Below are 16,458 nucleotides of genomic sequence, written 5' to 3' on the forward strand. Positions count from 1 at the left end.
GGGCGATTCTTTTGTAGGGATTATTGAAAGTCAGATTCCATTGCGCTACAAAAAAAAAATTTAAAAAAAACTGTGTGTCAGTTTACTGTCGATCAGAATTAGTAAAGAGAGAAATGTCTGAGTACGTTCAGTTTTGCTCAGCTGTTTGGAAATCAAATAACGTAACAGATTTTCCAGCATTGTCATTTATAAAATTTCCAAAGGGGAAGTTTCAATCGACTTATTCCGCTGTTACTGCTTGCCTACTGCAACACAGTCCTTTATACGGGCAGGTCTGCCTCTCGTTACGTCTAGTGATCAATTCTGTGTTTTGTACGTATGTTAGGACACGTCTGATCAGGTGCTGTAGGAGTAGCTGATCCAGCAACACTGGCATCGCCAGCAGAAAGAAGAGGGAACACAGACTGAAGGGACTGTGTAAACATTTATACTGTTTTATTTCGATTATTAGCACTGTTCTCTTTCTACAGCAATAACTGTAGAATTCCATAAGGCGACAAACTATGTTCTAAATAGCGAATGGTGTAGTCACTAATTTGCGTTGTGCGGTGGCATCGCTTTACGTTTTCAAGAATGCGTGCTGTCAGTCTGATTTTTTTGCAGTTATATGCTGACAAATTACTTTTCTTGTAAGAAATGGGTTCTAAAGAAATACTTTCGTTCACATAATCACGTGATTCCATCATTTACTCTATTGGATACCAGCATACGCACACTCACTCTCACTCTCTCTCTCTCTCTCTCTCTCTCTTTGTCACACACACACACACACACACACACACACACACACACTCACACACTTTCCCCAGAAATAGTTGAAATTACTCCCAATTCCCAGTTTTCGCCCAAGGTTTCCGGGAAGTTTCCCATCATTATCAGACGAATACCGGAAGTCCCTTCTCAAATATTCATAATTAGAATTCCCTCTGTCACTGCCTCAGTCAGCAGGAACGTTTGACTGACAAGAACCAAAACTGTCTAAATGGCTGGATCTAAAACAGCCTGCAAAACATTCTCTGACGTCTAGTGGGGCCCCTCATAATACTCAATGGAAATTTCTTTGTTGATGGTTGTAACGTCAGTCATTTTCAACTGTTTTAAGAGATAGGGGCCAAATTAACACCACCTATGAATACACAGTTGCTGACCAAGTAGCTCTTCAGTAAGATGAAATTTTCTTCAGCCTGTTTGCGAGTTATATGAAAATTTATCGCAGAGAATCACAGTCTAATAAAAGCACCTGAACCCTGTCATATACTCATTAGTAAAGATACACACACTGCCTGGCAAAAAAGGTGGAGAACACAGAAAGGGAAGAGGAAACGAAGGTGAACTTCATCAGTTCTGACTGACTACAAAATCGAAATCCATTTACAATGAAGTTAGCCATATGCCAGTACGATGTTGCACCCCCTCTGGCCTTGATACATGAACTGATTCGGCTGGGAAGAGTGTTGTAAAGCCGTTGTATCCTACTCTGAGGCAATCTGGCCCACAAGAGTTGTAATTGGTCCTGATCCTTCATAGTCTGGATAAGAGCATTAGGAGGGATTTGAGGACTGAGCTGATGCCACACGTCATATCAGGAACAGATCAGAAGAACCTTCTGGCCACGGTAGTACCCCAACATCACGCAAATAGTTCAAAGGCACTTGTGCCCTGTGTGAATCGCCATTGTCGTGTTTGAAAATGGCACCACGATACTGCGCGTGATAGGCGACACTTGGGGACGACATTCGGTGACATACTGTTGTATTGTCAGAGCTCTCTCAGTCACTGCCACCCGTGACCTGATGTCACACCAGATGGCTCTCCACACCATGGCGCCAGGAGTGTCTCAGCTATGCCTCTCCAAAGCACTGGAAGAATGGGATCGCTCGCAGGTCGCCACCACACTCGCCGACGATGGATTCGCAGCGGTGTAACTCTGCGATTTATCTCTGTACACAACGCGATGCCATTCATCAGCACTCTATATTTCCCAGGAACGACACCGCTTCAAACGCAGTCGTCGCTGTTGTGGTGTTAACTGTTGTCAGATACTGTATATCTCGCGACAAACGTGCTTTTATGAGAAACCATGCACCACTCACAATTATATGCAGCCGTGGCACCTCAGAGCCATCATGCACAAAACAGTATGGAAACTTTGTTTTTATGGAAGCTTTATTGGTGGCTTTTACCATGACCATCAAATTCTGGTTCCGGACGAACACCTGCATAAAGTGCAATGCAAAAGCAAACTTTTTGAAGCGAAGCATTTCTCCTGTTTGATGTATGTACAACTGTTGCTTAAGCTGAATTTGAGATTTTACGCATATGATGTGTGTCACTCGTTGATGCACTTTTCAAATGCAAACCGCAGACAGAATACGAACTGTAACTTAGAGACGAAACAAGTTGAGACCCACTGTCATGCGGTCATTTCCTTTTCTTTTTGTCTCCAATCTGATTGGGACATCGATTGACATTCTGAAAGTATGTGTAAAATTCCCATTTATATTACATATTAAAATATTTTTCAGTTTTCGCACCAACGTTCACTTGTAGCCCTACCTTTGATTGGGTAGGATACACAAGTAAAAGGACTGCAATAGAAAGTGCCAGACGATTCCATGGGACGTATCTCTCACTTGTGTCTCACCCAAATGTCACCAGCATGGAAAGGAACTGTGAAAAGGAATGCTGGAAGTATGGTCTAGACCAGGGATTGTGAACAAGTGCCGGATCAAATAATTTTGGCGCGAATTAAATGAATTTGGGTGGGCCTGCCTAATCTAAATAACTCATTTGTTCGACCGCGTTTGAAGTCTAAGCACCAACGTTAATTGTGAATAGGTTATCGGTGCTGAGGCGTCGTAGAAGTTAACAGATCTTCGCTCATGCTCACTCACTGTTAGTTGCGGTGTACTCAGACGCATTAGTAATAACGTTAGATCGCGTAAGCTGGCAGCTTCTGACAAGTACTGTACTGGTTTTAATTGCCGCGGCGAAACAGTGTTCACGTGTTTGTTTTTGTTAGTTGAACAATTATGTCGAGTGCAGCAATTATACGTAGTTCGTACCATTTTTATGCTATCGAGTATTGTTCAACGCGGCTAATTTGGGCAAGAAACAAAAAAAATGTGAGGTAAGCGTAATACAGAATTTCAAACTTGCTGGGCTGATTGTCAGGAACATGCCATGGTTAATAAAGGCAAATAAACGATGTGTATTCTATGTTCCGGGACAGAGGTATGTGTAACATCGTCTGTAAAACGGCGCTATGAAGCAAGTCACAAATCCCTCTGTCAAAAACGAATCCGTTGGATGTGCTATTCAAGACAGGAATAGACAGTCGATATCTGTAATTATGTTAGCAAGGATTGTCATATCAGTGTCGCAAATTTCTCGGGTGCATCTGTCATTGCCCGGCGACGATAAATTTTTCAGGGAAGCTTGGTTATCAAGTCCCTCATCGTTTTTGAAGATTTTTAAAATAAAGGTAAGATAATTGAGCGGATCAGTCCTACTCCTTTATCTAGAAACACAATGAAAGGCAAAATACTAAAACTGCCGAAAAATGTAAAAGAACAAAAAAAAATGACAAGTCCTTTCCTCATACGCTAACGGAAAAAAATGAAACACCAAAAAATAAGTAACGTAAAGTAATGAAATTATGGGAACACATTTGACTAAACAGCATACGGGGTTTATCAAAAATGGTTCAAATGGCTCTGAGCACTACGGGACTCAACATCTGTGGTCATCAGTCCCCTAGAACTTAGAACTGCTTAAACCTAACTAACCTAAGGACATCACACACATCCATGCCCGAGGCAGGATTCAAACCTGCGACCGAAGCGGTCACGCGGTTCCAGACTGACGCGCCTAGAACCGCACGGCCACAATACGGGGTATATCAAAAAGAATTATCCGATTAAAAAAAACTATTATGTTATTTGCGATACGTGAGGGAACAGCTTACTGTTGAAAAGATTAAACTCTCGAGTTTTACATGATTCCCGCTAGGTAGCAGTGCGGGTCAGTAATAACTGTTCAGCGTGACTTTCCTACTAGGTATGGTGTGGATACTCTTACAGCACAGAGCATTACCATATGGCATGAACAATTCCGAGAAGCAGGTTGTTTGTGTAAAGGTAAATCACTGGGCCGCCCACGACTGTCTGACAAAGACGTCGAACGCATCCGCCATAGTTTCCCAAAGAGTCCGTAGAGATCCGTTCCCCTTGCAGCTCCATAGCTACACATGCCTCCTATGTCCGCCTGGTGCGTGTTGCGTCGACGTTTACGCATGAAACCAGAGAAAATTCAGCTACTGCAAGCTCTTCTTGAAGGTGACAAAGAACAACGTGTGGAGTTCTGTAATTTTCTTCTTGACAAGATGGAGGATGGCAGTTCTCTTCCACTCTTAGTGTTTGGTGATGAGGCAACATTCCATTGAAATGGAAAGGTGAATCGTCATAACGTGAGAATACGGGGTACGGAACAACTACATTAAGTTGTGCAACATGAGCGGGACTCTCCAAAATTTAATGTGTGTTGTCCAGTTTCACGAGAAAAGTTGTATGGTCGAGTTTTCTTTGCTGAGGAAACTGTTACAGGAAGCACATATCTCGATATGCTTGAGAACTTTCTTTTCCCACAATTGGGACTTCAGTTACCAACAGGATGGGGCACCACCACATTGGCATCTGGAAGTGCGGGAATTTTTAATCAAAGGATTACTGAACGATGGATCGGTCACACTGGACCATATGATTCAGCCTCACATTACTGGCCTCCAAGGTCACCAGACCTGCACTATATGATTGTTTCTTGTGAGGGTTTACAAAAGAGTGTTTATGTCCCTTCGTTACCAACAACAATGAACGAACTGAGACATCGCATAACAGCAGCTGTGGTACCTGTAACTCAAGACATGCTCGCTGCTGTGTGGGGACAATTTGAATACCGCGTTGACATGTCGTGCATCTCAAGGGGAGCATATTGAACACCTATGGAAAGGTATGAAAAAAAACAAAATTCATTGTATATGTTTATTATTTTCAGAAATATAGACGTACCAAATCGGTTGATTTTTTTTTGACGCACCCTATATTAAACTCATTAACGTTGTAAGATAAATTGCAAGGTTAATGAAAGCGCCATTGTAAATGTGAAATGCTGGTACATTAATAACTGGTGTAACCGCCACAATGTTGAATGCAAGCAAAACGTGCGTTCTGTAGTACATGTGCCGGCTGTCAGTCTGTGGTATAGAATTCCATACCTGTTGCACTTGGTCAATATAAGGAGGTTTAATGCTGGTTTTGGATGACGCTGGAGTTATCGTCCGATGATGTCCCATATGTGCTCGACAGGAGACAGATCCGATGATCGAGCAGGCCTAGGTAACATGTCGACACACTGTACAGCATGTTGGTTTACAATAGGGATATGTGGGCAAGCGTTTCCCGATGGAAAACACCCCCTGGATGCTGTTCATGAATGGCAGCACAACAGGTCGAACCACCAGACAGACTTAAAACATTTGTAGTCAGGGTGAGTGGGGTAACCACGAGAGTGTTCCTGTTATCGCACAGCACACCATACTCCAGATGTGCGTCCAGTGTTTCTAGGACACATACAGGTTGGTCCAGGCCCTCAACTAGCCTCCGCCTAACCAACAACTGGCCAACAATGGCACCGAGGCGGAACCACCTTTCATCGCCACCCTGCCCTCCAATGAGCTCTCGGTTGAATGAAGTCGCCAATGGCGGTAGTTTGTGGTCAGCAGAATCCACGCTGCATGGCGTCTGGCTCGGTGCTGTCATTGAAGTAACCGATTTATTGTATTTCGTTGTGTCACTATGCTGGCAACTGCTTCTCAAATACACTCCAGGAAATTGAAATAAGAACACCGTGAATTCATTGTCCCAGGAAGGGGAAACTTTATTGACACATTCCTGGGGTCAGATGCATCACATGATCACACTGACAGAACCACAGGCACATAGACACAGGCAACAGAGCATGCACAATGTCGGCACTAGTACAGTGTATATCCACCTTTCGCAGCAATGCAGGCTGCTATTCTCCCATGGAGACGATCGTAGAGATGCTGGATGTAGTCCTGTGGAACGGCTTGCCATGCCATTTCCACCTGGCGCCTCAGTTGGACCAGCGTTCGTGCTGGACGTGCAGACCGCGTGAGACGACGCTTCATCCAGTCGCAAACATGCTCAATGGGGGACAGATCCGGAGATCTTGCTGGCCAGGGTAGTTGACTTACACCTTCTAGAGCACGTTGGGTGGCACGGGATACATGCGGACGTGCATTGTCCTGTTGGAACAGCAAGTTCCCTTGCCGGTCTAGGAATGGTAGAACGATGGGTTCGATGACGGTTTGGATGTACCGTGCACTATTCAGTGTCCCCTCGACGATCACCAGTGGTGTACGGCCAGTGTAGGAGATCGCTCCCCACACCATGATGCCTGGTGTTGGCCCTGTGTGCCTCGGTCGTATGCAGTCCTGATTGTGGCGCTCACCTGCACGGCGCCAAACACGCATACGACCATCATTGGCACCAAGGCAGAAGCGACTCTCATTGCTGAAGACGACACGTCTCCATTCGTCCCTCCATTCACGCCTGTCGCGACACCACTGGAGGCGGGCTGCACGATGTTGGGGCGTGAGCGGAAGACGGCCTAACGGTGTGCGGGACCGTAGCCCAGCTTCATGGAGACGGTTGCGAATGGTCCTCGCCGATACCCCAGGAGCAACAGTGTCCCTAATTTGCTGGGAAGTGGCGGTGCGGTCCCCTACGGAACTGCGTAGGATCCTACGGTCTTAGCGTGCACCCGTGCGTCGCTGCGGTCCGGTCCCAGGTCGACGGGCACGTGCACCTTCCGCCGATCACTGGCGACAACATCGATGTACTGTGGAGACCTCACGTCCCACGTGTTGAGCAATTCGGCGGTACGTCCACCCGGCCTCCCGCATGCCCACTATACGCCCTCGCTCAGTCCGTCAACTGCACATACGGTTCACGTCCACGCTGTCGCGGCATGCTACCAGTGTTAAAGACTGCGATGGAGCTCCGTATGCCACGGCAAACTGGCTGACACTGACGGCGGCGGTGCACAAATGCTGCGCAGCTAGCGCCATTCGACGGCCAACACCGCGGTTCCTGGTGTGTCCGCTGTGCCGTGCGTGTGATCATTGCTTGTACAGCCCTTTCGCAGTGTCCGGAGCAAGTATGGTGGGTCTGACACACCGGTGTCAATGTGTTCTTTTTTCCATTTCCAGGAGTGTAGCTGCTGCAGATGCAGTGTGATGGGTCAGAGCCATACACCAAACACGATGGTCTTCTCTCTGTCCGTAATGCCATATGGCCGTCCGGAGCCTGGACACGTGGCCGTGCGTTCTAGAGACCACTGCTGCTCGCTGTCACGTACAGTGGCTACATTCCTGCAAAGTCTTTCTGCAGCATCGTAGAAGGAACATCTAGCTTGTCGTAGCCCTATTACACGACCACGTTCTAACTCAGTGAGGTGTTGATAATGGGGGTCTTCTTCGCCTTTAAGATATTCTTGACTAGAACCAACTCACCACGTCCAACCTCTAAGGAATTAACGAACACGACCGTTACAGCGTGTATTTGAAGTAAACCTGATCTGCATTCTCAATGCAACGCTAGTACGGCCATTCTTTGCGATTGCCGCGAATCTGTCCGTTGTAGAAACACACCTAACAAGTTACGTTTATGCCGCACATCTCCTTCTCGGTGTTGCGACCTTTTTTCCATCAATGTATTTCACTGTGCACTGAACGAACCTGCCCATTTCGTTGCGTTTGCTACATATTGTGCTGCAAATGACATCAAAGAAGCATTGATTGCGATAATACCGTTTCCAGCATCTACTAAAGCCACATATGTTTGTACGACTTAAAAGTTAACTTATTGAAAAAGAAATCGATTTAAGCATAATTGTTCGATAACTAGTGAGTGTGCTCTGAAAATGTTGGGAAGAAAAATGGTTTTATTAGTTTATTCCTAGCACATATTGGACATCCTATTCTTGAATTCCACTGCCTCATACATAAACAAGACTTGTCTGCAAACAGTGGTTACGCTTGCCTTTAGAGTATAGTGGGTGTAATCACAGAAATAATGAACCTGATGTCGTCACAAGCTTCTAATAAAAGAAAGATAGAGGAGTTGTTAGATAAAGTCAACTTGGTGTACAGTGGCGTACTGTTATATAACGATATTCGCTATTTGAGCCGCGGCAATGTACTTCAAAGATTCGTGGACTGTTTGAAGGAATCAGGATGGTTTTACAAAAATCTGGAAAAATTGTGCAATAGTCACAACTAATGTATGTTACGTGGCTTCCAAAACTCACGTCTTTTATGGAAATGTGCCAGTATTTTTGTGATTTGAATGTAAAACTTCAAGGAACAAACAAAACAGTTATTGCTACGAGAGATCCTATTGCGCTTTTAGGATAATAACAATAGTGTTTCGAAAAGCTAGAACTATGACGCAAATTTGAAAAAGTTACCAGCGATTTTGTTTCACACTAAAAACCATGTTGCAGATTCCAGTGTGGGCGTGGCCTGTGCCTCTTGAACCCCTTCCCCTTCTCAGACGCCTGTGCCTGCAGCATATGTACACTGAAGGGCCAAAGAAACTCATACAGCCTTGCGTATTCAAATACAGAGATATGTAAACAGGCATAATACGGTGCAGTGGTAGCAACGGCTGTATAAGACAACTAGATTTTCCAATACGACCATTTCATAGGTGTATCATGAAAATCAGGAACAGGTAAAACATCAGATCTCCGTCATCGCTGCGGCCGGAGAAAGATCCTGCAAGAACGTACCAAAGACGACTGAAGAGAATAGTTCAACCTGACAGAAGTGCAACTCTTCCACAAATTACTGCAGATTTCAATGCTGAGCCATCAACAACGGTCAGAATCCGAACCATTCAACGAAACATCACCGATATGGGCTTGCGGAGCCAAAGGCCCACTCGTGTACTCTTGATAATTGCACGACACAGCTTTACGCCTCGTCTGGGCCCGTCAGCATCGACACTGGATCGTTGATGACTAACGTGTTGCCTGGTCGGACGAGTCTCGTTTCAAATTGTATCGAGCAGATGGAGGTGTACGGATATGAAGACAACCTCATGAATCCATGGACCCTGCATGTCAGCAGGAGACTGTTCATGCCGGAGAAGGCTGTGTAATGGCGTGGAGCGTGATCAGTTGGGGCCCCTGACACGTCTAGATGCGATTATGACGACACGCACGCAAGCGCCGCGCGGGGTAGCCGCGCGGTCTCCTACACGTTGTCACGGTCCGCGCGGCTCCCCCAGACGGAGGTTCGAGTCCTCACTCGGGCATGGGTGTGTGTGTTGTCCTTAGCGAAGTTACTTTGATTATGTAGGGTGTAAGCCTAGGGACCGATGACCTCAGCAATTTGGTGCCATAGGAACTCACCCGTGATCTAGGGGTAGCGTCTTTGATTCATAATCAAAGTCTTCGGTCCCGGGTTCGATCCCCGCCGCTGCCTAAATTCCGATAAATAATCAACATTGGCGGCCGAAGACTTCCGGCATAAGACGTGAGCCTATTTCTGCCAACGACCTTGTCAACGGGGGCACTCTTGTCCTAGGGGTGGGAAATTGCCCCTATAGGCGGAAGAATCAGCAATGATCAACGACATGAGGATGCAGAAGGCAATGGAAACCACTGCATTAAAGACACGTAACGTGTATCCACAGGACATGTGGACTGTAATTGAAGAAGTGTCATGATGATCTCTCCATTGGCAAAAGATTCCGGAATAGTCCCCCATTCGGATCTCCGGGAGGGGACTGCCAAGTGGGAGGTTACCATGAGAAAAAGATTGAATAATCAACGAAAGGATAACGTTCTACAAGTCGGGGCTTGGAATGTCAGAAGCTTGAACGTGGTAGGGAAACTAGAAAATATGGAAAGGGAAATGCAAAGGCTCAATCTAGATACAGTAGGGGTCAGTGAAGTGAAGTGGAAGGAAGACAAGGATTTCTGGTCAGATGAGTATCGGGCAGAAAATGGTATAACAGGTGTAGGATTCGTTATGAATAGGAAGGTAGGGCAGAGGGTGTGTTACTGTGAACAGTTCAGTGACCGGGTTGTTCTAATCAGAATCGACAGCAGACCAACACCGACAACGATAGTTCAGGTATACATGCCGACGTCGCAAGCTGAAGATCAACAGATAGAGAAAGTGTATGAGGATATTGAAAGGGTAATGCAGTATGTAAAGGGGGACGAAACTCTAATAGTCATGGGCGACTGGACTGCAGTTGTAGGGGAAGGAGTAGAAGAAAAGGTTACAGGAGAATATGGGCTTGGGACAAGGAATGAAAGAGGAGAAAGACTAATTGAGTTCTGTAACAAGTTACAGCTAGTAATGGCGAATACCCTGTTCAAGAATCACAAGAGGAGGAGGTACACTTGGAAAAGGCCGGGAGATACGGGAAGATTTCAATTAGATTACATCATGGTCAGACAGAGATTCCGAAATCAGATACTGGATTGTAAGGCGTACCCAGGAGCAGATATAGACTCAGATCACAATATAGTTGTGATGAAGAGTAGGCTGAAGTTCAAGACATTAGTCAGGAAGAATCAATACGCAAAGAAGTGGGATACGGAAGTACTAAGGAATGACGAGATACGTTTGAAGTTCTCTAACGCTATAGATACAGCAATAAGGAATAGCGCAGTAGGCAGTACAGTTGAAGAGGAATGGACATCTCTAAAAAGGGCCATCACAGAAGTTGGGAAGGAAAACATAGGTACAAAGAAGGTCGCTCGAAGAAACCATGGATAACAGAAGAAATACTTCACGAAAGGAGGAAGTACAAACATGTTCCGGGAAAATCAGGAATACAGAAATACAAGTCGCTGAGGAACGAAATAAATAGGAAGTGCTGGGAAGCAAAGACGAAAAAATGTGAAGACATCGAAAAAGATATGATTGTAGGAAGGACAGACTCAGCATACAGAAAAATCAAAACAACCTTTGGTGACATTAAAAGCAACGGTGGTAACATTAAGAGTGCAACGGGAATTCCACTGTTAAATGCAGAGGAGAGAGCAGATAGGTGGAAAGAATACATTGAAAGCCTCTATGAGGGTGAAGATTTGTCTGATGTGATAGAAGAAGAAACAGGAGTCGATTTAGAAGAGATAGGGGATCCAGTATTAGAATCGGAATTTAAAAGAGCTTTGGAGGGCTTACGGTCAAATAAGGCAGAAGGGATAGATAACATTCCATCAGAATTTCTAAAATCATTGGGGAAAATGGCAACAAAACGACTATTCACGTTGGTGTGTAGAGTATATGAGTCTGGCGATATACCATCTGACTTTCGGAAAAGCATCATCCACACAATTCCGAAGACGGCAAGAGCTGACAAGTGCGAGAATTATCGCACAATCAGCTTAACAGCTCATGCATCGAAGCTGCTTACAAGAATAATATACAGCAGAATGGAAAAGAAAATTGAGAATGCGCTAGGTGACGATCAGTTTGGCTTTAGGAAAAGTAAAGGGACGAGAGAGGCAATTCTGACGTTACGGCTAATAATGGAAGCAAGGCTAAAGAAAAATCAAGACACTTTCATAGGATTTGACGACCTGGAAAAAGCGTTCGACAATATAAAATGGTGCAAGCTGTTCGAGATTCTGAAAAAAGTAGGGGTAAGCTATAGGGAGAGACGGGTCATATACAATATGTATAACAACCAAGAAGGAATAATAAGAGTGGACGATCAAGAACGAAGTGCTCGTATTAAGAAGGGTGTAAGACAAGGCTGTAGCCTTTCGCCCCTACTCTTCAATCTGTACATCGAGGAAGCAATGATGGAAATAAAAGAAAGGTTCAGGAGTGGAATTAAAATACAAGGTGAAAGGATATCAATGATACGATTCGCTGATGACATTGCTATCCTGAGTGAAAGTGAAGAAGAATTAAATGATCTGCTGAACGGAATGAACAGTCTAACGAGTACATAGTACGGTTTGAGAGTAAATCGGAGAAAGACGAAGGTAATGAGAAGTAGTACAAATGAGAACAGCGAGAAACTTATCAGGATTGATGGTCACGAAGTCAATGAAGTTACGGAATTCTGCTACCTAGGCAGTAAAATAACCCATGACGGACGGAGCAAGGAGGACATCAAAAGCAGACTCGCTATGGCAAAAAAGGCATTTCTGGCCAAGAGAAGTCTACTAATATCAAATACCGGCCTTAATTTGAGGAAGAAATTTCTGAGGATGTACGTCTGGAGTACAGCATTGTATGGTAGTGAAACATGGACTGTGGGAAAACCGGAACAGAAGAGAATAGAAGCATTTGAGATGAGGTGCTATACACGAATGTTGAAAATTAGGTGGACTGATAAGGTAAGGAATGAGGAGGTTCTACGAAGAATCGGAGAGGAAAGGAATATGTGGAAAACACCGATAAGGAGAAGGGACAGGATGATAGGACATCTGCTAAGACATTAGGGAATGACTTCCATGGTACTAGAGGGAGCTGTAGAGGGCAAAAACTGTAGAGGAAGACAGAGATTGGAATACGTCAAGCAAATAATTGAGGACGTAGGTTGCAAATGCTACTCTGAGATGAAGAGGTTAGCACAGGAAAGGAATTCGTGGCGGGCCGCATCAAACCAGTCAGTAGACTGATGACGAAAAAAAAAAGAACTTACCGCAAAATTCCAGTTTACGTACGTAAGCATCCTGCCTGGTCACCTGCAACCATTCGTGTCTATTGTGCATTCCGACGGCCTTGGGCAATTCCGGCAGGACAATGCGATGCCGCACACGTCCAGGATTGCTGCAGAGTGGATCCAAGAACATTCTTATGAGTTTAAACACTTCCGCTGGGCACTAAAGTCCCCAGACATGAACATTAGGGAGCATATCTGGGATGCCTTGCAACATGCTGATCAGAAGAGTACTCCACCACCTCGTACTCTTACGGATTTATGGGCAGCCCTGCGGGATTCATGGTGTCCATTCCTTCCAGCACTACTTCACGCCGGCCGGAGTGGCCGAGCGGTTCTAAGTGCTACAGTCTGGAACCGTGCGATCCCTACGGTCACAAGTTCGAATCCTGCCTCGGGCATGGATGTGTGTGATGTCCTTAGCTTAGTTAGGTTTAAGTAGTTCTATGTTCTAGGGGACCGATGACGACAGCAGTTAAGTCCCATAGTGCTCAGAGCCATTTGAACCAGCCACTACTTCAAACATTAGACGAGTCCAAGACACGTCGTGTTGCGGCACGTCCGCGTGCTCGCGTGGCCCTACACGATAGTAGGCAGCTGTACCATTTTATTTGGCTCTTCAGTGTATGACGAATCTGGGAACGTTATTTTCAACACTTATCGCCAAATACCACAGAACGTGCGTCCTTGTCACCACATTATCTAGGAATCCTGCAACGAAGTGACATCTAACCAAGCGGAGAATTTTGTAAAACGGGGCTAAACGCCATCACACCCCTAGTTGAGAAAGTAATATTTCATCTCTTTTTGATTTAAAATAAAATGTTCCAATGATAATATTCTAATCTGTTCATTTGTGATACTGTTATCGCTGTGACAGGTAATAACATATGAACGTTGTTTTTGCCTCTCAACCATCCCTAAAATTTTTCTAATTACTGGCAAACGAATACTTACCCATGCTCCCATACGTTCGGTACATTAACTGTCGCGGATTATGAATTCTTGTGCAGGAAATAAATATTTTTCTGTATGTGATGTGCCGTCTGCCATTATACGACGTTTGCACCAACGCACTACAAACTACTTCGACCTGAATGGTCGACAACCGCAGCCCGTCTGGTCTACACATGTTCGGAACTGGTTTGTTTAGCATATTACAGTCGCTTCATTGGTGAGGATACTGCAGAGTATTTAGGGTGAGTGCATTTCTGGATCGAATCATAATTCAATATCATCGGTACTATATCCTTGGGGTAAGTATATCTAATAATAGAAAATGACGGTATCTCATTTTCTCGATACTTCTTTTTGTATGCTTCATTAACGGTACAGCGCCTGTATGTGAGTACAGTTTTATTGATTTTGGGTTGGTCGGTAAATTTAATTTCGCTCTTTTGCCTCAGAATCTTACACGTGGAATTACTGTTAATAACACAACTGAGTTTATTTAGTGTAACATAACGATATTAGATCATTACTTTTTACCCTATTTAAATTTTTTGCTAACATTTCCGATGTGTTGTATATTGAAGTGGATGACAACTTCATTTTCGCTTAATGCGTCTTTGGGCATTGCTGAGTTTTTCTCATTGTTTCGCTAGGAAACTGTCGTACCTACAGAGTATTTACTTAATCCAGCAATATGTGTATCACGGATTCATGGGATTAAGTCTCAAACCTCTTACTTATTGTTTGCTTATAATGGGTCTCAGGGAGTTACTAATTGCGTCTGTCTGTAAAGAGTTGTTACAGCGCATTTCAGTAAAAATGCATTTTGAATCTCTGCGTATTAATCTAATTTATTGGACACAGTTCCTGCGTTTTCGTTAGGGTCTACAGTAGATTTCCGTAGCACGAGTTTGTTTTGAAAGCTAGTGACCGCTTGTCGGCGTTAGTCAGCCATTCAGTGATACAGCTGTAGCCAGCCGAGACACAAGCAGCAACAGGGAAGTAACCGATATTGTGACATTCGTGAGTTCCTAACCAGGAGCAACTTTTGTATCATCTGTGTGCTTTAATAGTTTAGTTTCTTGAGTTTCTGCGTATTAATTTAATATCTAATAGCCATAGTTCTCGCGTTTTCGTTTGCGTCGGAAAGTAAACCGATTTTGTGACATATTACAAGTTCCTCATCAAGGGTGAATTATTTACTTTCACCTGAGTGTTAGATTTTTGAATCTCTGGGTATTAATTGTTGTGGCGTAACAAGACAGCCACGCCACTTGGAAGTAGCCAAAGGCACGCGTTAAGCTCACGCAGATGGGCGTGAGGTCTGAAACAGGATACGTAATGAATGCTATAAAGAAAAGTACGTAGCTTCTGTAATACTTAACTTTAATCCATCATTTGTATACAGCGTTCTTGATTATACAAGTGAGACTCTCTCTAGAAATGGTTAATGGCGCCTTGCTAGGTCGTAGCCATGGACTTAGCTGAAGGCTATTCTAACTCTCTCTCGGCAAATGAGAGAAAGGCTTCGTCGGTGTAGTCGCTAGCAAAGTCTTCGTACAACTGGGGCGAGTGCTAGTACGTCTCTCTAGACCTGCCGTGTGGTGGCGCTCGGTCTGAAATTACTGACAGTGGCGACACGCGGGTCCAACATGTACTAATGGACCGCGGCCGATTTAAAGCTACCACCTAGCAAGTGTGGTGTCTGGAGGTGACACCACATTAATCTAATTTATCAGACAGTTCTTGCGTTTTCGTCAGGATCTACAGTAGAGTGGAGCAAGACGTGCCGATGGTCCGTTTATCTACATAGTTCAGTTTTCCACGGTCTTTAGTGCGGACAGGGACTGAGACTGTTGTGTGAGGATGAGAGCCGAGTTGGTGACACTTCGCTCTCAGCTTCAGGCTGTGATGACTTCGGTTACACAACTTGAGGCTGCAGTGGATGGGCGCCACTGTCGTGGGCCGGCCGTGGGGATCCAACGGACGTCCAGCACGACCGAGTCCTCCGATCGGTCCTCACTGGTGGCCAGCCCAGTTACTACTCACACTGAGGTTGATCCCTCACATGTGGTCGAGTGGGAGGTCGCCCCAGGGCATAGCAGGCAGCTAAAGGCTTCCCAGGTGCCCACACGTAAGGCCTCCCCGGTTTGTCTGACAAACAGGTTCCAGGTGCTGTCTTGGCTCTGACACTGTCGCTGAGCCAGATGCTGTACCCTGTCCTGTTTCAGAGGAAACCTCTCAGCCTGCAACATCCGGACAAGCATAGAGTGTGGGATTATTGATACACTCCTGGAAATTGAAATAAGAACACCGTGAATTCATTGTCCCAGGAAGGGGAAACTTTATTGACACATTCCTGGGGTCAGATACATCACATGATCACACTGACAGAACCACAGGCACATAGACACAGGCAACAGAGCATGCACAATGTCGGTACTAGTACAGTGTATATCCACCTTTCGCAGCAATGCAGGCTGCTATTCTCCCATGGAGACGATCGTAGAGATGCTGGATGTAGTCCTGTGGAACGGCTTGCCATGCCATTTCCACCTGGCGCCTCAGTTGGACCAGCGTTCGTGCTGGACGTGCAGACCGTGTGAGACGACGCTTCATCCAGTCCCAAACATGCTCAATGGGGGACAGATCCGGAGATCTTGCTGGCCAGGGTAGTTGACTTACACCTTCTAGAGCACGTTGGGTGGCACAGGATACATGCGGA

This window comes from Schistocerca cancellata, chromosome 6 (genome assembly GCF_023864275.1).
Source record: "Schistocerca cancellata isolate TAMUIC-IGC-003103 chromosome 6, iqSchCanc2.1, whole genome shotgun sequence".
Lineage (NCBI taxonomy): Eukaryota > Metazoa > Arthropoda > Insecta > Orthoptera > Acrididae > Schistocerca > Schistocerca cancellata.